This window comes from Astatotilapia calliptera, chromosome 18, assembly GCF_964374335.1.
Source record: "Astatotilapia calliptera chromosome 18, fAstCal68.1, whole genome shotgun sequence".
NCBI classification, from domain to species: Eukaryota; Metazoa; Chordata; class Actinopteri; order Cichliformes; family Cichlidae; genus Astatotilapia; species Astatotilapia calliptera.
In genome coordinates, this window is record NC_137439.1 from 35,811,161 (window position 1) to 35,832,588 (window position 21,428).

A 21,428-nucleotide genomic window follows, 5' to 3' on the forward strand; every position below is an offset into this window, starting at 1 on the left:
TCTCTAATAGCCCTTTTCCACTTGCACCTACCTAGCTTGGCTTAACTTGACTCAGCTCGATCTTTAGAGTTTCCATTAGGTGATAGTACCTGGTTACAGGTATTTTTTTAGTACCTGCCCAGTAAGGTTTCCAAGGCAATCTCAAAATGTGACATATACAGATTGCGTGGCAGGGACTGTGCAGTCAATGGCATCACTCAATGGGTCATGAGAGTGACTCCTTCACAAAATCAAAAACGTTATTTTAGAAAGACAAATTGGTGTCACAGATCACATTGAGTCGTTTGGCACCCAACACATTTAAAATGACCCAGAAGGAATGTGTCTTACCAAAGAATTCCATGAAGGTAAGAAGTTGTGATTTTAAGGGGGCTCGTCCGGGATTTGAACCCGGGACCTCTCGCACCCGAAGCGAGAATCATACGCCTAGACCAACGAGCCACAGGTAGCATTTGCTTAACGCTTCAACTCTGAAAGGATAGACTTATATCGGCCTTCAAATTCAAGCAGGAATGGTGTTAAGCTCTCTTCAGTATTCATTTTTGTACCTTCAGGACTTTGCTACTGACAAGCTCCAACAGGGATGACTCCAGAGGGACTGCACACAGTGAATGAGAAAAAAGGGTTCCCAGTCATCCACGTCATGGTAGTCTGATGAGCTTTGAAAGAAAGCAGCTGGAATTCTCTAAGTGCCTTGAAGACCTTTCACCTCTCCTCTGAGAACCTTCGTTAGATCTAAAACTAAACGTTGGAGAGTCCCAGGTATTTAAAACCCAGAGCGGGTTGTCTTTACCAGGGTCGTTGACCAACTATGAAACACATCACATGAGCCAAGGGTGGAAAAAAGGCGTGGGTAATTATCAGCAGAGGTTTCAGGTGAAACCATTATGAGACCTTCACATATGTAGTTTAACGTCTTTACACCGAAATTGAATGGCCTCAATTTCGATCAGACTTTGTGATCTCTAATAGCCCTTTTCCACTTGCACCTACCTAGCTTGGCTTAACTTGACTCAGCTCGATCTTTAGAGTTTCCATTAGGTGATAGTACCTGGTTACAGGTATTTTTTTAGTACCTGCCCAGTAAGGTTTCCAAGGCAATCTCAAAATGTGACATATACAGATTGCGTGGCAGGGACTGTGCAGTCAATGGCATCACTCAATGAGTCATGAGAGTGACTCTTTCACAAAATCAAAAAGGTTATTTTAGAAAGACAAATTGGTGTCACACATCACATTGAAAGGTTTGGCACACAACACATTTACAATGCCCCAGAAGGAATGTGTCTTAGCAAAGAATTCCATGAAGCTTAGAGCTTGTGATTTTAAGGGGGCTCGTCCGGGATTTGAACCCGGGACCTCTCGCACCCTAAGCGAGAATCATACGCCTAGACCAACGAGCCACAGGAAGCCTCCGTTTAAGTCTGCAACTCTGAAGGGATAGACTTAAATCGGCCTTCAAATTCAAGCAGGAATGGTGTTAAGCTCTCTTCAGTATTCATTTTTGTACCTTCAGGACTTTGCTACTGACAAGCTCCAACAGCGATGACTCCAGAGGGACTGCACACAGTGAATGAGAAAAAAGGGTTCCCAGTCATCCACGTCATGGTAGTCTGATGAGCTTTGAAAGAAAGCAGCTGGAATTCTCTAAGTGCCTTGAAGACCTTTCACCTCTCCTCTGAGAACCTTCGTTAGATCTAAAACTAAACGTTGGAGAGTCAGTCCCAGGTATTTAAACCCCAGAGGGGGTTGTCTTTACCAGGGTCGTTGAGCAACTATGAAACACATCACATGAGCCAAGGGGTGGAAAAAAGGCGTGGGTGATTATCAGCAGAGGTTTCAGGTGAAACCATTATGAGACCTTCACATATGTAGTTTAACGTCTTTACACCGAAATTGAATGGCCTCAATTTCGATCAGACTTTGTGATCTCTAATAGCCCTTTTCCACTTGCACCTACCTAGCTTGGCTTAACTTGACTCAGCCCGATCTTTAAAGTTTCCATTAGGTGATAGTACCTGGTAACAGGTATATTTTATTACCTGCCCAGTAAGGTTTCCAAGGCAATCTCAAAATGTGACATATACAGATTGCGTGGGAGGGACTGTGCAGTCAATGGCATCACTCAATGAGTCATGAGAGTGACTCTTTCACAAAATCAAAAAGGTTATTTTAGAAAGACAAATTGGTGTCACAGATCACATTGAAAGGTTTGGCACCCAACACATTTAAATTGACCCAGAAGGAATGTGTCTTACCAAAGAATTCCATGAAGGTAAGAAGTTGTGATTTTAAGGGGGCTCGTCCGGGATTTGAACCCGGGACCTCTCGCACCCTAAGCGAGAATCATACGCCTAGACCAACGAGCCACAGGTAGCATGTGCTTAACGCTTCAACTCTGAAAGGATAGACTTATATCGGCCTTCAAATTCAAGCAGGAATGGTGTTAAGCTCTCTTCAGTATTCATTTTTGTACCTTCAGGACTTTGCTACTGACAAGCTCCAACAGGGATGACTCCAGAGGGACTGCACACAGTGAATGAGAAAAAAGGGTTCCCAGTCATCCACGTCATGGTAGTCTGATGAGCTTTGAAAGAAAGCAGCTGGAATTCTCTAAGTGCCTTGAAGACCTTTCACCTCTCCTCTGAGAACCTTCGTTAGATCTAAAACTAAACGTTGGAGAGTCCCAGGTATTTAAAACCCAGAGCGGGTTGTCTTTACCAGGGTCGTTGACCAACTATGAAACACATCACATGAGCCAAGGGTGGAAAAAAGGCGTGGGTAATTATCAGCAGAGGTTTCAGGTGAAACCATTATGAGACCTTCACATATGTAGTTTAACGTCTTTACACCGAAATTGAATGGCCTCAATTTCGATCAGACTTTGTGATCTCTAATAGCCCTTTTCCACTTGCACCTACCTAGCTTGGCTTAACTTGACTCAGCTCGATCTTTAGAGTTTCCATTAGGTGATAGTACCTGGTTACAGGTATTTTTTTAGTACCTGCCCAGTAAGGTTTCCAAGGCAATCTCAAAATGTGACATATACAGATTGCGTGGCAGGGACTGTGCAGTCAATGGCATCACTCAATGAGTCATGAGAGTGACTCTTTCACAAAATCAAAAAGGTTATTTTAGAAAGACAAATTGGTGTCACACATCACATTGAAAGGTTTGGCACACAACACATTTACAATGCCCCAGAAGGAATGTGTCTTACCAAAGAATTCCATGAAGGTAAGAAGTTGTGATTTTAAGGGGGCTCGTCCGGGATTTGAACCCGGGACCTCTCGCACCCGAAGCGAGAATCATACGCCTAGACCAACGAGCCACAGGTAGCATGTGCTTAACGCTTCAACTCTGAAAGGATAGACTTATATCGGCCTTCAAATTCAAGCAGGAATGGTGTTAAGCTCTCTTCAGTATTCATTTTTGTACCTTCAGGCCTTTGCTACTGACAAGCTCCAACAGGGATGACTCCAGAGGGACTGCACACAGTGAATGAGAAAAAAGGGTTCCCAGTCATCCACGTCATGGTAGTCTGATGAGCTTTGAAAGAAAGCAGCTGGAATTCTCTAAGTGCCTTGAAGACCTTTCACCTCTCCTCTGAGAACCTTCGTTAGATCTAAAACTAAACGTTGGAGAGTCCCAGGTATTTAAAACCCAGAGTGGGTTGTCTTTATCAGGGTCGTTGAACAACTATGAAACACATCACATGAGCCAAGGGGTGGAAAAAAGGCGTGGGTGATTATCAGCAGAGGTTTCAGGTGAAACCATTATGAGACCTTCACATATGTAGTTTAACGTCTTTACACCGAAATTGAATGGCCTCAATTTCGATCAGACTTTGTGATCTCTAATAGCCCTTTTCCACTTGCACCTACCTAGCTTGGCTTAACTTGACTCAGCCCGATCTTTAAAGTTTCCATTAGGTGATAGTACCTGGTAACAGGTATATTTTAGTACCTGCCCAGTAAGGTTTCCAAGGCAATCTCAAAATGTGACATATACAGATTGCGTGGCAGGGACTGTGCAGTCAATGGCATCACTCAATGGGTCATGAGAGTGACTCCTTCACAAAATCAAAAACGTTATTTTAGAAAGACAAATTGGTGTCACACATCACATTGAAAGGTTTGGCACACAACACATTTACAATGCCCCAGAAGGAATGTGTTTTACCAAAGAATTCCATGAAGCTAAGAGCTTGTGATTTTAAGGGGGCTCGTCCAGGATTTGAACCCGGGACCTCTCGCACCCAAAGCGAGAATCATACGCCTAGACCAACGAGCCACAGGAAGCCTGCGTTTAAGTCTGCAACTCTGAAAGGATAGACTTAAATCGGCCTTCAAATTCAAGCAGGAATGTTTTTAAGCTCTCTTCAGTATTCATTTTTGTACCTTCAGGCCTTTGCTACTGACAAGCTCCAACAGGGATGACTCCAGAGGGACTGCACACAGTGAATGAGAAAAAAGGGTTCCCAGTCATCCACGTCATGGTAGTCTGATGAGCTTTGAAAGAAAGCAGCTGGAATTCTCTAAGTGCCTTGAAGACCTTTCACCTCTCCTCTGAGAACCTTCGTTAGATCTAAAACTAAACGTTGGAGAGTCCCAGGTATTTAAAACCCAGAGGGGGTTGTCTTTACCAGGGTCGTTGACCAACTATGAAACACATCACATGAGCCAAGGGTGGAAAAAAGGCGTGGGTAATTATCAGCAGAGGTTTCAGGTGAAACCATTATGAGACCTTCACATATGTAGTTTAACGTCTTTACACCGAAATTGAATGGCCTCAATTTCGATCAGACTTTGTGATCTCTAATAGCCCTTTTCCACTTGCACCTACCTAGCTTGGCTTAACTTGACTCAGCTCGATCTTTAGAGTTTCCATTAGGTGATAGTACCTGGTTACAGGTATTTTTTTAGTACCTGCCCAGTAAGGTTTCCAAGGCAATCTCAAAATGTGACATATACAGATTGCGTGGCAGGGACTGTGCAGTCAATGGCATCACTCAATGGGTCATGAGAGTGACTCCTTCACAAAATCAAAAACGTTATTTTAGAAAGACAAATTGGTGTCACAGATCACATTGAGTCGTTTGGCACCCAACACATTTAAAATGACCCAGAAGGAATGTGTCTTACCAAAGAATTCCATGAAGGTAAGAAGTTGTGATTTTAAGGGGGCTCGTCCGGGATTTGAACCCGGGACCTCTCGCACCCGAAGCGAGAATCATACGCCTAGACCAACGAGCCACAGGTAGCATTTGCTTAACGCTTCAACTCTGAAAGGATAGACTTATATCGGCCTTCAAATTCAAGCAGGAATGGTGTTAAGCTCTCTTCAGTATTCATTTTTGTACCTTCAGGACTTTGCTACTGACAAGCTCCAACAGGGATGACTCCAGAGGGACTGCACACAGTGAATGAGAAAAAAGGGTTCCCAGTCATCCACGTCATGGTAGTCTGATGAGCTTTGAAAGAAAGCAGCTGGAATTCTCTAAGTGCCTTGAAGACCTTTCACCTCTCCTCTGAGAACCTTCGTTAGATCTAAAACTAAACGTTGGAGAGTCCCAGGTATTTAAAACCCAGAGCGGGTTGTCTTTACCAGGGTCGTTGACCAACTATGAAACACATCACATGAGCCAAGGGTGGAAAAAAGGCGTGGGTAATTATCAGCAGAGGTTTCAGGTGAAACCATTATGAGACCTTCACATATGTAGTTTAACGTCTTTACACCGAAATTGAATGGCCTCAATTTCGATCAGACTTTGTGATCTCTAATAGCCCTTTTCCACTTGCACCTACCTAGCTTGGCTTAACTTGACTCAGCTCGATCTTTAGAGTTTCCATTAGGTGATAGTACCTGGTTACAGGTATTTTTTTAGTACCTGCCCAGTAAGGTTTCCAAGGCAATCTCAAAATGTGACATATACAGATTGCGTGGCAGGGACTGTGCAGTCAATGGCATCGCTCAATGAGTCATGAGAGTGACTCTTTCACAAAATCAAAAAGGTTATTTTAGAAAGACAAATTGGTGTCACACATCACATTGAAAGGTTTGGCACACAACACATTTACAATGCCCCAGAAGGAATGTGTCTTAGCAAAGAATTCCATGAAGCTTAGAGCTTGTGATTTTAAGGGGGCTCGTCCGGGATTTGAACCCGGGACCTCTCGCACCCTAAGCGAGAATCATACGCCTAGACCAACGAGCCACAGGAAGCCTCCGTTTAAGTCTGCAACTCTGAAGGGATAGACTTAAATCGGCCTTCAAATTCAAGCAGGAATGGTGTTAAGCTCTCTTCAGTATTCATTTTTGTACCTTCAGGACTTTGCTACTGACAAGCTCCAACAGCGATGACTCCAGAGGGACTGCACACAGTGAATGAGAAAAAAGGGTTCCCAGTCATCCACGTCATGGTAGTCTGATGAGCTTTGAAAGAAAGCAGCTGGAATTCTCTAAGTGCCTTGAAGACCTTTCACCTCTCCTCTGAGAACCTTCGTTAGATCTAAAACTAAACGTTGGAGAGTCAGTCCCAGGTATTTAAACCCCAGAGGGGGTTGTCTTTACCAGGGTCGTTGAGCAACTATGAAACACATCACATGAGCCAAGGGGTGGAAAAAAGGCGTGGGTGATTATCAGCAGAGGTTTCAGGTGAAACCATTATGAGACCTTCACATATGTAGTTTAACGTCTTTACACCGAAATTGAATGGCCTCAATTTCGATCAGACTTTGTGATCTCTAATAGCCCTTTTCCACTTGCACCTACCTAGCTTGGCTTAACTTGACTCAGCCCGATCTTTAAAGTTTCCATTAGGTGATAGTACCTGGTAACAGGTATATTTTATTACCTGCCCAGTAAGGTTTCCAAGGCAATCTCAAAATGTGACATATACAGATTGCGTGGGAGGGACTGTGCAGTCAATGGCATCACTCAATGAGTCATGAGAGTGACTCTTTCACAAAATCAAAAAGGTTATTTTAGAAAGACAAATTGGTGTCACAGATCACATTGAAAGGTTTGGCACCCAACACATTTAAATTGACCCAGAAGGAATGTGTCTTACCAAAGAATTCCATGAAGGTAAGAAGTTGTGATTTTAAGGGGGCTCGTCCGGGATTTGAACCCGGGACCTCTCGCACCCTAAGCGAGAATCATACGCCTAGACCAACGAGCCACAGGTAGCATGTGCTTAACGCTTCAACTCTGAAAGGATAGACTTATATCGGCCTTCAAATTCAAGCAGGAATGGTGTTAAGCTCTCTTCAGTATTCATTTTTGTACCTTCAGGACTTTGCTACTGACAAGCTCCAACAGGGATGACTCCAGAGGGACTGCACACAGTGAATGAGAAAAAAGGGTTCCCAGTCATCCACGTCATGGTAGTCTGATGAGCTTTGAAAGAAAGCAGCTGGAATTCTCTAAGTGCCTTGAAGACCTTTCACCTCTCCTCTGAGAACCTTCGTTAGATCTAAAACTAAACGTTGGAGAGTCCCAGGTATTTAAAACCCAGAGCGGGTTGTCTTTACCAGGGTCGTTGACCAACTATGAAACACATCACATGAGCCAAGGGTGGAAAAAAGGCGTGGGTAATTATCAGCAGAGGTTTCAGGTGAAACCATTATGAGACCTTCACATATGTAGTTTAACGTCTTTACACCGAAATTGAATGGCCTCAATTTCGATCAGACTTTGTGATCTCTAATAGCCCTTTTCCACTTGCACCTACCTAGCTTGGCTTAACTTGACTCAGCTCGATCTTTAGAGTTTCCATTAGGTGATAGTACCTGGTTACAGGTATTTTTTTAGTACCTGCCCAGTAAGGTTTCCAAGGCAATCTCAAAATGTGACATATACAGATTGCGTGGCAGGGACTGTGCAGTCAATGGCATCACTCAATGAGTCATGAGAGTGACTCTTTCACAAAATCAAAAAGGTTATTTTAGAAAGACAAATTGGTGTCACACATCACATTGAAAGGTTTGGCACACAACACATTTACAATGCCCCAGAAGGAATGTGTCTTAGCAAAGAATTCCATGAAGCTTAGAGCTTGTGATTTTAAGGGGGCTCGTCCGGGATTTGAACCCGGGACCTCTCGCACCCTAAGCGAGAATCATACGCCTAGACCAACGAGCCACAGGAAGCCTCCGTTTAAGTCTGCAACTCTGAAGGGATAGACTTAAATCGGCCTTCAAATTCAAGCAGGAATGGTGTTAAGCTCTCTTCAGTATTCATTTTTGTACCTTCAGGACTTTGCTACTGACAAGCTCCAACAGCGATGACTCCAGAGGGACTGCACACAGTGAATGAGAAAAAAGGGTTCCCAGTCATCCACGTCATGGTAGTCTGATGAGCTTTGAAAGAAAGCAGCTGGAATTCTCTAAGTGCCTTGAAGACCTTTCACCTCTCCTCTGAGAACCTTCGTTAGATCTAAAACTAAACGTTGGAGAGTCAGTCCCAGGTATTTAAACCCCAGAGGGGGTTGTCTTTACCAGGGTCGTTGAGCAACTATGAAACACATCACATGAGCCAAGGGGTGGAAAAAAGGCGTGGGTGATTATCAGCAGAGGTTTCAGGTGAAACCATTATGAGACCTTCACATATGTAGTTTAACGTCTTTACACCGAAATTGAATGGCCTCAATTTCGATCAGACTTTGTGATCTCTAATAGCCCTTTTCCACTTGCACCTACCTAGCTTGGCTTAACTTGACTCAGCCCGATCTTTAAAGTTTCCATTAGGTGATAGTACCTGGTAACAGGTATATTTTAGTACCTGCCCAGTAAGGTTTCCAAGGCAATCTCAAAATGTGACATATACAGATTGCGTGGGAGGGACTGTGCAGTCAATGGCATCACTCAATGAGTCATGAGAGTGACTCTTTCACAAAATCAAAAAGGTTATTTTAGAAAGACAAATTGGTGTCACAGATCACATTGAGTCGTTTGGCACCCAACACATTTAAAATGACCCAGAAGGAATGTGTCTTAGAAAAGAATTCCATGAAGCTTAGAGCTTGTGATTTTAAGGGGGCTCGTCCGGGATTTGAACCCGGGACCTCTCGCACCCTAAGCGAGAATCATACGCCTAGACCAACGAGCCACAGGAAGCCTGCGTTTAAGTCTGCAACTCTGAAAGGATAGACTTAAATCGGCCTTCAAATTCAAGCAGGAATGGTGTTAAGCTCTCTTCAGTATTCATTTTTGTACCTTCAGGACTTTGCTACTGACAAGCTCCAACAGGGATGACTCCAGAGGGACTGCACACAGTGAATGAGAAAAAAGGGTTCCCAGTCATCCACGTCATGGTAGTCTGATGAGCTTTGAAAGAAAGCAGCTGGAATTCTCTAAGTGCCTTGAAGACCTTTCACCTCTCCTCTGAGAACCTTCGTTAGATCTAAAACTAAACGTTGGAGAGTCCCAGGTATTTAAAACCCAGAGCGGGCTGTCTTTACCAGGGTCGTTGACCAACTATGAAACACATCACATGAGCCAAGGGTGGAAAAAAGGCGTGGGTAATTATCAGCAGAGGTTTCAGGTGAAACCATTATGAGACCTTCACATATGTAGTTTAACGTCTTTACACCGAAATTGAATGGCCTCAATTTCGATCAGACTTTGTGATCTCTAATAGCCCTTTTCCACTTGCACCTACCTAGCTTGGCTTAACTTGACTCAGCTCGATCTTTAGAGTTTCCATTAGGTGATAGTACCTGGTTACAGGTATTTTTTTAGTACCTGCCCAGTAAGGTTTCCAAGGCAATCTCAAAATGTGACATATACAGATTGCATGGCAGGGACTGTGCAGTCAATGGCATCACTCAATGGGTCATGAGAGTGACTCCTTCACAAAATCAAAAACGTTATTTTAGAAAGACAAATTGGTGTCACAGATCACATTGAGTCGTTTGGCACCCAACACATTTAAAATGACCCAGAAGGAATGTGTCTTACCAAAGAATTCCATGAAGGTAAGAAGTTGTGATTTTAAGGGGGCTCGTCCGGGATTTGAACCCGGGACCTCTCGCACCCGAAGCGAGAATCATACGCCTAGACCAACGAGCCACAGGTAGCATGTGCTTAACGCTTCAACTCTGAAAGGATAGACTTATATCGGCCTTCAAATTCAAGCAGGAATGGTGTTAAGCTCTCTTCAGTATTCATTTTTGTACCTTCAGGCCTTTGCTACTGACAAGCTCCAACAGGGATGACTCCAGAGGGACTGCACACAGTGAATGAGAAAAAAGGGTTCCCAGTCATCCAGGTCATGGTAGTCTGATGAGCTTTGAAAGAAAGCAGCTGGAATTCTCTAAGTGCCTTGAAGACCTTTCACCTCTCCTCTGAGAACCTTCGTTAGATCTAAAACTAAACGTTGGAGAGTCCCAGGTATTTAAAACCCAGAGTGGGTTGTCTTTATCAGGGTCGTTGAACAACTATGAAACACATCACATGAGCCAAGGGGTGGAAAAAAGGCGTGGGTGATTATCAGCAGAGGTTTCAGGTGAAACCATTATGAGACCTTCACATATGTAGTTTAACGTCTTTACACCGAAATTGAATGGCCTCAATTTCGATCAGACTTTGTGATCTCTAATAGCCCTTTTCCACTTGCACCTACCTAGCTTGGCTTAACTTGACTCAGCCCGATCTTTAAAGTTTCCATTAGGTGATAGTACCTGGTAACAGGTATATTTTAGTACCTGCCCAGTAAGGTTTCCAAGGCAATCTCAAAATGTGACATATACAGATTGCGTGGCAGGGACTGTGCAGTCAATGGCATCACTCAATGGGTCATGAGAGTGACTCCTTCACAAAATCAAAAACGTTATTTTAGAAAGACAAATTGGTGTCACACATCACATTGAAAGGTTTGGCACACAACACATTTACAATGCCCCAGAAGGAATGTGTCTTACCAAAGAATTCCATGAAGCTAAGAGCTTGTGATTTTAAGGGGGCTCGTCCGGGATTTGAACCCGGGACCTCTCGCACCCAAAGCGAGAATCATACGCCTAGACCAACGAGCCACAGGAAGCCTGCGTTTAAGTCTGCAACTCTGAAAGGATAGACTTAAATCGGCCTTCAAATTCAAGCAGGAATGGTGTTAAGCTCTCTTCAGTATTCATTTTTGTACCTTCAGGACTTTGCTACTGACAAGCTCCAACAGGGATGACTCCAGAGGGACTGCACACAGTGAATGAGAAAAAAGGGTTCCCAGTCATCCACGTCATGGTAGTCTGATGAGCTTTGAAAGAAAGCAGCTGGAATTCTCTAAGTGCCTTGAAGACCTTTCACCTCTCCTCTGAGAACCTTCGTTAGATCTAAAACTAAACGTTGGAGAGTCCCAGGTATTTAAACCCCAGAGCGGGTTGTCTTTACCAGGGTCGTTGACCAACTATGAAACACATCACATGAGCCAAGGGGTGGAAAAAAGGCGTGGGTGATTATCAGCAGAGGTTTCAGGTGAAACCATTATGAGACCTTCACATATGTAGTTTAACGTCTTTACACCGAAATTGAATGGCCTCAATTTCGATCAGACTTTGTGATCTCTAATAGCCCTTTTCCACTTGCACCTACCTAGCTTGGCTTAACTTGACTCAGCCCGATCTTTAAAGTTTCCATTAGGTGATAGTACCTGGTAACAGGTATATTTTAGTACCTGCCCAGTAAGGTTTCCAAGGCAATCTCAAAATGTGACATATACAGATTGCGTGGGAGGGACTGTGCAGTCAATGGCATCACTCAATGGGTCATGAGAGTGATTCCTTCACAAAATCAAAAACGTTATTTTAGAAAGACAAATTGGTGTCACAGATCACATTGAGTCGTTTGGCACCCAACACATTTAAAATGACCCAGAAGGAATGTGTCTTACCAAAGAATTCCATGAAGGTAAGAAGTTGTGATTTTAAGGGGGCTCGTCCGGGATTTGAACCCGGGACCTCTCGCACCCGAAGCGAGAATCATACGCCTAGACCAACGAGCCACAGGTAGCATGTTCTTAACGCTTCAACTCTGAAAGGATAGACTTATATCGGCCTTCAAATTCAAGCAGGAATGGTGTTAAGCTCTCTTCAGTATTCATTTTTGTACCTTCAGGCCTTTGCTACTGACAAGCTCCAACAGGGATGACTCCAGAGGGACTGCACACAGTGAATGAGAAAAAAGGGTTCCCAGTCATCCAGGTCATGGTAGTCTGATGAGCTTTGAAAGAAAGCAGCTGGAATTCTCTAAGTGCCTTGAAGACCTTTCACCTCTCCTCTGAGAACCTTCGTTAGATCTAAAACTAAACGTTGGAGAGTCCCAGGTATTTAAAACCCAGAGTGGGTTGTCTTTATCAGGGTCGTTGAACAACTATGAAACACATCACATGAGCCAAGGGGTGGAAAAAAGGCGTGGGTGATTATCAGCAGAGGTTTCAGGTGAAACCATTATGAGACCTTCACATATGTAGTTTAACGTCTTTACACCGAAATTGAATGGCCTCAATTTCGATCAGACTTTGTGATCTCTAATAGCCCTTTTCCACTTGCACCTACCTAGCTTGGCTTAACTTGACTCAGCCCGATCTTTAAAGTTTCCATTAGGTGATAGTACCTGGTAACAGGTATATTTTAGTACCTGCCCAGTAAGGTTTCCAAGGCAATCTCAAAATGTGACATATACAGATTGCGTGGCAGGGACTGTGCAGTCAATGGCATCACTCAATGGGTCATGAGAGTGACTCCTTCACAAAATCAAAAACGTTATTTTAGAAAGACAAATTGGTGTCACACATCACATTGAAAGGTTTGGCACACAACACATTTACAATGCCCCAGAAGGAATGTGTCTTACCAAAGAATTCCATGAAGCTAAGAGCTTGTGATTTTAAGGGGGCTCGTCCGGGATTTGAACCCGGGACCTCTCGCACCCTAAGCGAGAATCATACGCCTAGACCAACGAGCCACAGGAAGCCTGCGTTTAAGTCTGCAACTCTGAAAGGATAGACTTAAATCGGCCTTCAAATTCAAGCAGGAATGTTTTTAAGCTCTCTTCAGTATTCATTTTTGTACCTTCAGGCCTTTGCTACTGACAAGCTCCAACAGGGATGACTCCAGAGGGACTGCACACAGTGAATGAGAAAAAAGGGTTCCCAGTCATCCACGTCATGGTAGTCTGATGAGCTTTGAAAGAAAGCAGCTGGAATTCTCTAAGTGCCTTGAAGACCTTTCACCTCTCCTCTGAGAACCTTCGTTAGATCTAAAACTAAACGTTGGAGAGTCCCAGGTATTTAAAACCCAGAGTGGGTTGTCTTTATCAGGGTCGTTGAACAACTATGAAACACATCACATGAGCCAAGGGGTGGAAAAAAGGCGTGGGTGATTATCAGCAGAGGTTTCAGGTGAAACCATTATGAGACCTTCACATATGTAGTTTAACGTCTTTACACCGAAATTGAATGGCCTCAATTTCGATCAGACTTTGTGATCTCTAATAGCCCTTTTCCACTTGCACCTACCTAGCTTGGCTTAACTTGACTCAGCCCGATCTTTAAAGTTTCCATTAGGTGATAGTACCTGGTAACAGGTATATTTTAGTACCTGCCCAGTAAGGTTTCCAAGGCAATCTCAAAATGTGACATATACAGATTGCGTGGCAGGGACTGTGCAGTCAATGGCATCACTCAATGGGTCATGAGAGTGACTCCTTCACAAAATCAAAAACGTTATTTTAGAAAGACAAATTGGTGTCACACATCACATTGAAAGGTTTGGCACACAACACATTTACAATGCCCCAGAAGGAATGTGTCTTACCAAAGAATTCCATGAAGCTAAGAGCTTGTGATTTTAAGGGGGCTCGTCCGGGATTTGAACCCGGGACCTCTCGCACCCTAAGCGAGAATCATACGCCTAGACCAACGAGCCACAGGAAGCCTGCGTTTAAGTCTGCAACTCTGAAAGGATAGACTTAAATCGGCCTTCAAATTCAAGCAGGAATGTTTTTAAGCTCTCTTCAGTATTCATTTTTGTACCTTCAGGCCTTTGCTACTGACAAGCTCCAACAGGGATGACTCCAGAGGGACTGCACACAGTGAATGAGAAAAAAGGGTTCCCAGTCATCCACGTCATGGTAGTCTGATGAGCTTTGAAAGAAAGCAGCTGGAATTCTCTAAGTGCCTTGAAGACCTTTCACCTCTCCTCTGAGAACCTTCGTTAGATCTAAAACTAAACGTTGGAGAGTCCCAGGTATTTAAAACCCAGAGCGGGTTGTCTTTACCAGGGTCGTTGACCAACTATGAAACACATCACATGAGCCAAGGGTGGAAAAAAGGCGTGGGTAATTATCAGCAGAGGTTTCAGGTGAAACCATTATGAGACCTTCACATATGTAGTTTAACGTCTTTACACCGAAATTGAATGGCCTCAATTTCGATCAGACTTTGTGATCTCTAATAGCCCTTTTCCACTTGCACCTACCTAGCTTGGCTTAACTTGACTCAGCTCGATCTTTAGAGTTTCCATTAGGTGATAGTACCTGGTTACAGGTATTTTTTTAGTACCTGCCCAGTAAGGTTTCCAAGGCAATCTCAAAATGTGACATATACAGATTGCGTGGCAGGGACTGTGCAGTCAATGGCATCACTCAATGGGTCATGAGAGTGACTCCTTCACAAAATCAAAAACGTTATTTTAGAAAGACAAATTGGTGTCACACATCACATTGAAAGGTTTGGCACACAACACATTTAAAATGACCCAGAAGGAATGTGTCTTACCAAAGAATTCCATGAAGGTAAGAAGTTGTGATTTTAAGGGGGCTCGTCCGGGATTTGAACCCGGGACCTCTCGCACCCTAAGCGAGAATCATACGCCTAGACCAACGAGCCACAGGAAGCCTGCGTTTAAGTCTGCAACTCTGAAAGGATAGACTTAAATCGGCCTTCAAATTCAAGCAGGAATGGTGTTAAGCTCTCTTCAGTATTCATTTTTGTACCTTCAGGACTTTGCTACTGACAAGCTCCAACAGGGATGACTCCAGAGGGACTGCACACAGTGAATGAGAAAAAAGGGTTCCCAGTCATCCACGTCATGGTAGTCTGATGAGCTTTGAAAGAAAGCAGCTGGAATTCTCTAAGTGCCTTGAAGACCTTTCACCTCTCCTCTGAGAACCTTCGTTAGATCTAAAACTAAACGTTGGAGAGTCCCAGGTATTTAAAACCCAGAGCGGGCTGTCTTTACCAGGGTCGTTGACCAACTATGAAACACATCACATGAGCCAAGGGTGGAAAAAAGGCGTGGGTAATTATCAGCAGAGGTTTCAGGTGAAACCATTATGAGACCTTCACATATGTAGTTTAACGTCTTTACACCGAAATTGAATGGCCTCAATTTCGATCAGACTTTGTGATCTCTAATAGCCCTTTTCCACTTGCACCTACCTAGCTTGGCTTAACTTGACTCAGCTCGATCTTTAGAGTTTCCATTAGGTGATAGTACCTGGTTACAGGTATTTTTTTAGTACCTGCCCAGTAAGGTTTCCAAGGCAATCTCAAAATGTGACATATACAGATTGCATGGCAGGGACTGTGCAGTCAATGGCATCACTCAATGGGTCATGAGAGTGACTCCTTCACAAAATCAAAAACGTTATTTTAGAAAGACAAATTGGTGTCACAGATCACATTGAGTCGTTTGGCACCCAACACATTTAAAATGACCCAGAAGGAATGTGTCTTACCAAAGAATTCCATGAAGGTAAGAAGTTGTGATTTTAAGGGGGCTCGTCCGGGATTTGAACCCGGGACCTCTCGCACCCGAAGCGAGAATCATACGCCTAGACCAACGAGCCACAGGTAGCATGTGCTTAACGCTTCAACTCTGAAAGGATAGACTTATATCGGCCTTCAAATTCAAGCAGGAATGGTGTTAAGCTCTCTTCAGTATTCATTTTTGTACCTTCAGGCCTTTGCTACTGACAAGCTCCAACAGGGATGACTCCAGAGGGACTGCACACAGTGAATGAGAAAAAAGGGTTCCCAGTCATCCAGGTCATGGTAGTCTGATGAGCTTTGAAAGAAAGCAGCTGGAATTCTCTAAGTGCCTTGAAGACCTTTCACCTCTCCTCTGAGAACCTTCGTTAGATCTAAAACTAAACGTTGGAGAGTCCCAGGTATTTAAAACCCAGAGTGGGTTGTCTTTATCAGGGTCGTTGAACAACTATGAAACACATCACATGAGCCAAGGGGTGGAAAAAAGGCGTGGGTGATTATCAGCAGAGGTTTCAGGTGAAACCATTATGAGACCTTCACATATGTAGTTTAACGTCTTTACACCGAAATTGAATGGCCTCAATTTCGATCAGACTTTGTGATCTCTAATAGCCCTTTTCCACTTGCACCTACCTAGCTTGGCTTAACTTGACTCAGCCCGATCTTTAAAGTTTCCATTAGGTGATAGTACCTGGTAACAGGTATATTTTAGTACCTGCCCAGTAAGGTTTCCAAGGCAATCTCAAAATGTGACATATACAGATTGCGTGGCAGGGACTGTGCAGTCAATGGCATCACTCAATGGGTCATGAGAGTGACTCCTTCACAAAATCAAAAACGTTATTTTAGAAAGACAAATTGGTGTCACACATCACATTGAAAGGTTTGGCACACAACACATTTACAATGCCCCAGAAGGAATGTGTCTTACCAAAGAATTCCATGAAGCTAAGAGCTTGTGATTTTAAGGGGGCTCGTCCGGGATTTGAACCCGGGACCTCTCGCACCCAAAGCGAGAATCATACGCCTAGACCAACGAGCCACAGGAAGCCTGCGTTTAAGTCTGCAACTCTGAAAGGATAGACTTAAATCGGCCTTCAAATTCAAGCAGGAATGGTGTTAAGCTCTCTTCAGTATTCATTTTTGTACCTTCAGGACTTTGCTACTGACAAGCTCCAACAGGGATGACTCCAGAGGGACTGCACACAGTGAATGAGAAAAAAGGGTTCCCAGTCATCCACGTCATGGTAGTCTGATGAGCTTTGAAAGAAAGCAGCTGGAATTCTCTAAGTGCCTTGAAGACCTTTCACCTCTCCTCTGAGAACCTTCGTTAGATCTAAAACTAAACGTTGGAGAGTCCCAGGTATTTAAACCCCAGAGCGGGTTGTCTTTACCAGGGTCGTTGACCAACTATGAAACACATCACATGAGCCAAGGGGTGGAAAAAAGGCGTGGGTGATTATCAGCAGAGGTTTCAGGTGAAACCATTATGAGACCTTCACATATGTAGTTTAACGTCTTTACACCGAAATTGAATGGCCTCAATTTCGATCAGACTTTGTGATCTCTAATAGCCCTTTTCCACTTGCACCTACCTAGCTTGGCTTAACTTGACTCAGCCCGATCTTTAAAGTTTCCATTAGGTGATAGTACCTGGTAACAGGTATATTTTAGTACCTGCCCAGTAAGGTTTCCAAGGCAATCTCAAAATGTGACATATACAGATTGCGTGGGAGGGACTGTGCAGTCAATGGCATCACTCAATGGGTCATGAGAGTGATTCCTTCACAAAATCAAAAACGTTATTTTAGAAAGACAAATTGGTGTCACAGATCACATTGAGTCGTTTGGCACCCAACACATTTAAAATGACCCAGAAGGAATGTGTCTTACCAAAGAATTCCATGAAGGTAAGAAGTTGTGATTTTAAGGGGGCTCGTCCGGGATTTGAACCCGGGACCTCTCGCACCCGAAGCGAGAATCATACGCCTAGACCAACGAGCCACAGGTAGCATGTTCTTAACGCTTCAACTCTGAAAGGATAGACTTATATCGGCCTTCAAATTCAAGCAGGAATGGTGTTAAGCTCTCTTCAGTATTCATTTTTGTACCTTCAGGCCTTTGCTACTGACAAGCTCCAACAGGGATGACTCCAGAGGGACTGCACACAGTGAATGAGAAAAAAGGGTTCCCAGTCATCCAGGTCATGGTAGTCTGATGAGCTTTGAAAGAAAGCAGCTGGAATTCTCTAAGTGCCTTGAAGACCTTTCACCTCTCCTCTGAGAACCTTCGTTAGATCTAAAACTAAACGTTGGAGAGTCCCAGGTATTTAAAACCCAGAGTGGGTTGTCTTTATCAGGGTCGTTGAACAACTATGAAACACATCACATGAGCCAAGGGGTGGAAAAAAGGCGTGGGTGATTATCAGCAGAGGTTTCAGGTGAAACCATTATGAGACCTTCACATATGTAGTTTAACGTCTTTACACCGAAATTGAATGGCCTCAATTTCGATCAGACTTTGTGATCTCTAATAGCCCTTTTCCACTTGCACCTACCTAGCTTGGCTTAACTTGACTCAGCCCGATCTTTAAAGTTTCCATTAGGTGATAGTACCTGGTAACAGGTATATTTTAGTACCTGCCCAGTAAGGTTTCCAAGGCAATCTCAAAATGTGACATATACAGATTGCGTGGCAGGGACTGTGCAGTCAATGGCATCACTCAATGGGTCATGAGAGTGACTCCTTCACAAAATCAAAAACGTTATTTTAGAAAGACAAATTGGTGTCACACATCACATTGAAAGGTTTGGCACACAACACATTTACAATGCCCCAGAAGGAATGTGTCTTACCAAAGAATTCCATGAAGCTAAGAGCTTGTGATTTTAAGGGGGCTCGTCCGGGATTTGAACCCGGGACCTCTCGCACCCTAAGCGAGAATCATACGCCTAGACCAACGAGCCACAGGAAGCCTGCGTTTAAGTCTGCAACTCTGAAAGGATAGACTTAAATCGGCCTTCAAATTCAAGCAGGAATGTTTTTAAGCTCTCTTCAGTATTCATTTTTGTACCTTCAGGCCTTTGCTACTGACAAGCTCCAACAGGGATGACTCCAGAGGGACTGCACACAGTGAATGAGAAAAAAGGGTTCCCAGTCATCCACGTCATGGTAGTCTGATGAGCTTTGAAAGAAAGCAGCTGGAATTCTCTAAGTGCCTTGAAGACCTTTCACCTCTCCTCTGAGAACCTTCGTTAGATCTAAAACTAAACGTTGGAGAGTCCCAGGTATTTAAAACCCAGAGTGGGTTGTCTTTATCAGGGTCGTTGAACAACTATGAAACACATCACATGAGCCAAGGGGTGGAAAAAAGGCGTGGGTGATTATCAGCAGAGGTTTCAGGTGAAACCATTATGAGACCTTCACATATGTAGTTTAACGTCTTTACACCGAAATTGAATGGCCTCAATTTCGATCAGACTTTGTGATCTCTAATAGCCCTTTTCCACTTGCACCTACCTAGCTTGGCTTAACTTGACTCAGCCCGATCTTTAAAGTTTCCATTAGGTGATAGTACCTGGTAACAGGTATATTTTAGTACCTGCCCAGTAAGGTTTCCAAGGCAATCTCAAAATGTGACATATACAGATTGCGTGGCAGGGACTGTGCAGTCAATGGCATCACTCAATGGGTCATGAGAGTGACTCCTTCACAAAATCAAAAACGTTATTTTAGAAAGACAAATTGGTGTCACACATCACATTGAAAGGTTTGGCACACAACACATTTACAATGCCCCAGAAGGAATGTGTCTTACCAAAGAATTCCATGAAGCTAAGAGCTTGTGATTTTAAGGGGGCTCGTCCGGGATTTGAACCCGGGACCTCTCGCACCCTAAGCGAGAATCATACGCCTAGACCAACGAGCCACAGGAAGCCTGCGTTTAAGTCTGCAACTCTGAAAGGATAGACTTAAATCGGCCTTCAAATTCAAGCAGGAATGTTTTTAAGCTCTCTTCAGTATTCATTTTTGTACCTTCAGGCCTTTGCTACTGACAAGCTCCAACAGGGATGACTCCAGAGGGACTGCACACAGTGAATGAGAAAAAAGGGTTCCCAGTCATCCACGTCATGGTAGTCTGATGAGCTTTGAAAGAAAGCAGCTGGAATTCTCTAAGTGCCTTGAAGACCTTTCACCTCTCCTCTGAGAACCTTCGTTAGATCTAAAACTAAACGTTGGAGAGTCCCAGGTATTTAAAACCCAGAGCGGGTTGTCTTTACCAGGGTCGTTGACCAACTATGAAACACATCACATGAGCCAAGGGTGGAAAAAAGGCGTGGGTAATTATCAGCAGAGGTTTCAGGTGAAACCATTATGAGACCTTCACATATGTAGTTTAACGTCTTTACACCGAAATTGAATGGCCTCAATTTCGATCAGACTTTGTGATCTCTAATAGCCCTTTTCCACTTGCACCTACCTAGCTTGGCTTAACTTGACTCAGCTCGATCTTTAGAGTTTCCATTAGGTGATAGTACCTGGTTACAGGTATTTTTTTAGTACCTGCCCAGTAAGGTTTCCAAGGCAATCTCAAAATGTGACATATACAGATTGCGTGGCAGGGACTGTGCAGTCAATGGCATCACTCAATGGGTCATGAGAGTGACTCCTTCACAAAATCAAAAACGTTATTTTAGAAAGACAAATTGGTGTCACACATCACATTGAAAGGTTTGGCACACAACACATTTAAAATGACCCAGAAGGAATGTGTCTTACCAAAGAATTCCATGAAGGTAAGAAGTTGTGATTTTAAGGGGGCTCGTCCGGGATTTGAACCCGGGACCTCTCGCACCCGAAGCGAGAATCATACGCCTAGACCAACGAGCCACAGGTAGCATTTGCTTAACGCTTCAACTCTGAAAGGATAGACTTATATCGGCCTTCAAATTCAAGCAGGAATGGTGTTAAGCTCTCTTCAGTATTCATTTTTGTACCTTCAGGACTTTGCTACTGACAAGCTCCAACAGGGATGACTCCAGAGGGACTGCACACAGTGAATGAGAAAAAAGGGTTCCCAGTCATCCACGTCATGGTAGTCTGATGAGCTTTGAAAGAAAGCAGCTGGAATTCTCTAAGTGCCTTGAAGACCTTTCACCTCTCCTCTGAGAACCTTCGTTAGATCTAAAACTAAACGTTGGAGAGTCCCAGGTATTTAAAACCCAGAGTGGGTTGTCTTTATCAGGGTCGTTGAACAACTATGAAACACATCACATGAGCCAAGGGGTGGAAAAAAGGCGTGGGTGATTATCAGCAGAGGTTTCAGGTGAAACCATTATGAGACCTTCACATATGTAGTTTAACGTCTTTACACCGAAATTGAATGGCCTCAATTTCGATCAGACTTTGTGATCTCTAATAGCCCTTTTCCACTTGCACCTACCTAGCTTGGCTTAACTTGACTCAGCCCGATCTTTAAAGTTTCCATTAGGTGATAGTACCTGGTAACAGGTATATTTTAGTACCTGCCCAGTAAGGTTTCCAAGGCAATCTCAAAATGTGACATATACAGATTGCGTGGGAGGGACTGTGCAGTCAATGGCATCACTCAATGGGTCATGAGAGTGACTCCTTCACAAAATCAAAAACGTTATTTTAGAAAG

At 43.7% G+C, this 21,428-nt stretch overlaps 21 non-coding genes across 21 annotated transcripts; all 21 read right to left on the reverse strand.

Moving 5' to 3' along the window:
• Window positions 1–369: 369 nt before the first annotated feature.
• On the reverse strand, window positions 370–441 carry trnap-cgg (transfer RNA proline (anticodon CGG)). The gene has a single exon. It is a non-coding gene; the product is annotated as a tRNA-Pro (tRNA).
• Window positions 442–1,331: 890 nt separating this feature from the next.
• On the reverse strand, window positions 1,332–1,403 carry trnap-agg (transfer RNA proline (anticodon AGG)). Its single transcript has one exon. It is a non-coding gene; the product is annotated as a tRNA-Pro (tRNA).
• An 894-nt stretch (window positions 1,404–2,297) lies between these two features.
• trnap-agg (transfer RNA proline (anticodon AGG)) lies at window positions 2,298–2,369 on the reverse strand. Its single transcript has one exon. It is a non-coding gene; the product is annotated as a tRNA-Pro (tRNA).
• An 890-nt stretch (window positions 2,370–3,259) lies between these two features.
• trnap-cgg (transfer RNA proline (anticodon CGG)) lies at window positions 3,260–3,331 on the reverse strand. The gene has a single exon. It is a non-coding gene; the product is annotated as a tRNA-Pro (tRNA).
• A 1,852-nt stretch (window positions 3,332–5,183) lies between these two features.
• Window positions 5,184–5,255, reverse strand: trnap-cgg (transfer RNA proline (anticodon CGG)). The gene has a single exon. It is a non-coding gene; the product is annotated as a tRNA-Pro (tRNA).
• An 890-nt stretch (window positions 5,256–6,145) lies between these two features.
• Window positions 6,146–6,217, reverse strand: trnap-agg (transfer RNA proline (anticodon AGG)). Its single transcript has one exon. It is a non-coding gene; the product is annotated as a tRNA-Pro (tRNA).
• An 894-nt stretch (window positions 6,218–7,111) lies between these two features.
• Window positions 7,112–7,183, reverse strand: trnap-agg (transfer RNA proline (anticodon AGG)). Its single transcript has one exon. It is a non-coding gene; the product is annotated as a tRNA-Pro (tRNA).
• Window positions 7,184–8,073: 890 nt separating this feature from the next.
• trnap-agg (transfer RNA proline (anticodon AGG)) lies at window positions 8,074–8,145 on the reverse strand. Its single transcript has one exon. It is a non-coding gene; the product is annotated as a tRNA-Pro (tRNA).
• Window positions 8,146–9,039: 894 nt separating this feature from the next.
• Window positions 9,040–9,111, reverse strand: trnap-agg (transfer RNA proline (anticodon AGG)). The gene has a single exon. It is a non-coding gene; the product is annotated as a tRNA-Pro (tRNA).
• An 890-nt stretch (window positions 9,112–10,001) lies between these two features.
• Window positions 10,002–10,073, reverse strand: trnap-cgg (transfer RNA proline (anticodon CGG)). The gene has a single exon. It is a non-coding gene; the product is annotated as a tRNA-Pro (tRNA).
• An 890-nt stretch (window positions 10,074–10,963) lies between these two features.
• Window positions 10,964–11,035, reverse strand: trnap-ugg (transfer RNA proline (anticodon UGG)). The gene has a single exon. It is a non-coding gene; the product is annotated as a tRNA-Pro (tRNA).
• Window positions 11,036–11,925: 890 nt separating this feature from the next.
• On the reverse strand, window positions 11,926–11,997 carry trnap-cgg (transfer RNA proline (anticodon CGG)). The gene has a single exon. It is a non-coding gene; the product is annotated as a tRNA-Pro (tRNA).
• Window positions 11,998–12,887: 890 nt separating this feature from the next.
• Window positions 12,888–12,959, reverse strand: trnap-agg (transfer RNA proline (anticodon AGG)). The gene has a single exon. It is a non-coding gene; the product is annotated as a tRNA-Pro (tRNA).
• Window positions 12,960–13,849: 890 nt separating this feature from the next.
• On the reverse strand, window positions 13,850–13,921 carry trnap-agg (transfer RNA proline (anticodon AGG)). Its single transcript has one exon. It is a non-coding gene; the product is annotated as a tRNA-Pro (tRNA).
• An 890-nt stretch (window positions 13,922–14,811) lies between these two features.
• trnap-agg (transfer RNA proline (anticodon AGG)) lies at window positions 14,812–14,883 on the reverse strand. Its single transcript has one exon. It is a non-coding gene; the product is annotated as a tRNA-Pro (tRNA).
• Window positions 14,884–15,773: 890 nt separating this feature from the next.
• Window positions 15,774–15,845, reverse strand: trnap-cgg (transfer RNA proline (anticodon CGG)). Its single transcript has one exon. It is a non-coding gene; the product is annotated as a tRNA-Pro (tRNA).
• An 890-nt stretch (window positions 15,846–16,735) lies between these two features.
• Window positions 16,736–16,807, reverse strand: trnap-ugg (transfer RNA proline (anticodon UGG)). Its single transcript has one exon. It is a non-coding gene; the product is annotated as a tRNA-Pro (tRNA).
• Window positions 16,808–17,697: 890 nt separating this feature from the next.
• On the reverse strand, window positions 17,698–17,769 carry trnap-cgg (transfer RNA proline (anticodon CGG)). The gene has a single exon. It is a non-coding gene; the product is annotated as a tRNA-Pro (tRNA).
• An 890-nt stretch (window positions 17,770–18,659) lies between these two features.
• Window positions 18,660–18,731, reverse strand: trnap-agg (transfer RNA proline (anticodon AGG)). The gene has a single exon. It is a non-coding gene; the product is annotated as a tRNA-Pro (tRNA).
• An 890-nt stretch (window positions 18,732–19,621) lies between these two features.
• trnap-agg (transfer RNA proline (anticodon AGG)) lies at window positions 19,622–19,693 on the reverse strand. The gene has a single exon. It is a non-coding gene; the product is annotated as a tRNA-Pro (tRNA).
• Window positions 19,694–20,583: 890 nt separating this feature from the next.
• On the reverse strand, window positions 20,584–20,655 carry trnap-cgg (transfer RNA proline (anticodon CGG)). Its single transcript has one exon. It is a non-coding gene; the product is annotated as a tRNA-Pro (tRNA).
• Between the last annotated feature and the right edge of the window lie 773 nt (window positions 20,656–21,428).